We start from the raw sequence: 1,642 nt of genomic DNA, 5'->3' as shown, positions 1-1,642 counted from the left end.
GAAAAAAGGAGCAAACCACACTAGAGCACCCGCCAACCACTTACCTCCTAAACATTTTGTGAGATGAAAAATGGTCAAACGGTATAGCTTATAGGTTTAATGCCACTATCAACACTGTTATGTTATTTAACAGGCGGGACATTTGAGTTAAACGCCCGAAAGGACCGAGCCAAGAGGGATATTCAAGTAAAGTGCCCATCCCAAGGACACAGCGTCGGGCGGAGCTGAGGCTCGAACCCCCGAACCCGCAATTCCACGATTACGAGTCCGGTAGCCTAACCACTAGGCAAACAAAGCCTCCTAAACCATTGATTTGTGCCACGATACGGTGGAATACATTTTTGAGCGTATGGGGTTATTATTATAATCTTAAAGCTTTTTCATTTGTCTTTTGTTTTTGTTTTGTTTTCGTTTTTTGTTGGTTTTTAGTTTTGTTTGTTTTGTTGTTGTTGTTTTTTTGGGGGGGTGGGGGGTTGCTGGGTTTTTTTTCTGAAATAGAATACGCATCTACTATGAGTAGAAGTCGAGATTTTTGCGTTAAAGAGATTGAGGTCTTTGTTTAGTTTTAGTAGAGGTTTTAGTAGACGTTTGACAGGAAAGAAGAAGCAAACCACACCAGAGCACCCGCCAACCACCCACAGATTGAAGTCTCCTGGTGCCAGGGTAAAAAACTACCGAAAGAATGGCCACCAACGTTTGGTGACTTCAATAGCTTGTTGTTTTTTAGTTTTAGTAGAGGTTTTAAGACGCTCGCAACTGCATAAGGTCATATGAGCGTCAGAAGATAAGAGGTATTACAAGAGAGTAACAATACCTTGAGTGTCCCCGGAAACTGCAAATTTACATTTTGTTTTGTTTTGTGTGTGTGTGTCTGAGTGTGTGTGTGTGTGTGTGTGTGTGTGTGTGTGTGTGTGTGTGTGTGTCTGAGAGACCTTCATCAAATTATTTCAGTAAAACTCCACAAAGAAATGTGTTATAAATGGACATAAAAGGCGTCGATCCAGAATAATATAAACAAACAAATAAATCAAACGATAAAAATTGCTGAAGGGGCATAAAAATGTTTCGTGGGGTTGGGGGGGGGTTGTTTTTTGTGGGTTTTTTTGTTTTTTTGTTTGTTTGTTTTTTGGGGGGGGGGTTATTTTTTAGTTGGTTCTTTTTTTCTGATGACATCATCTTGACTAGCACTTGATTTCACCACCATACCACACGTCTAAATTTATGCCGACGCCGGGAAGGGGGGGGGATATCAATTTAAATGTATCGCTTTACACTCTGTATGATGAGCCAATCAACCACCTGTCCACTGGGACCTCGTACTGCCACTAGAATCTTTACAACTTGGGACTCGCATAGTCTTTTTTTTTTTTTTAAAGCATAGGTTTTACGACGCTCGCAACTACATAACGTCATATGAGCGCCAGAAGATTAGAGGTGTTACAAGAAAGTAACAAACATAAAAAAGAACAAGGAGAGATAAGGACGATAGATGTTTGATAGGAAAGAAGAAGCAAACCACACCAGACCACCTGCCAACCACCCACACTCGCAGAGCCAAGAGACTGGAGATAATTTTTTTAAAAACCCAGATCACCGATTCGGGTGAACGATTCGATCGACCGATTCGGAACATTGATGATTA

At 41.0% G+C, this 1,642-nt stretch overlaps 1 protein-coding gene across 1 annotated transcript in view; it reads right to left on the bottom strand.

The window, feature by feature from the left end:
* LOC101847452 (L-threonine ammonia-lyase) overlaps positions 1-1,642 on the bottom strand; it is a gene marked incomplete at its 3' end in the record, with an annotated part of 46,435 nt that overhangs the window by 27,818 nt on the left and 16,975 nt on the right.

Source organism: Aplysia californica, unplaced genomic scaffold (genome assembly GCF_000002075.1).
Source record: "Aplysia californica isolate F4 #8 unplaced genomic scaffold, AplCal3.0 scaffold00632, whole genome shotgun sequence".
NCBI classification, from domain to species: domain Eukaryota; kingdom Metazoa; phylum Mollusca; class Gastropoda; order Aplysiida; family Aplysiidae; genus Aplysia; species Aplysia californica.
The sequence above is the reverse complement of the archived record's forward strand: the minus strand, read 5'-3'. Positions and strand labels throughout refer to the sequence as shown.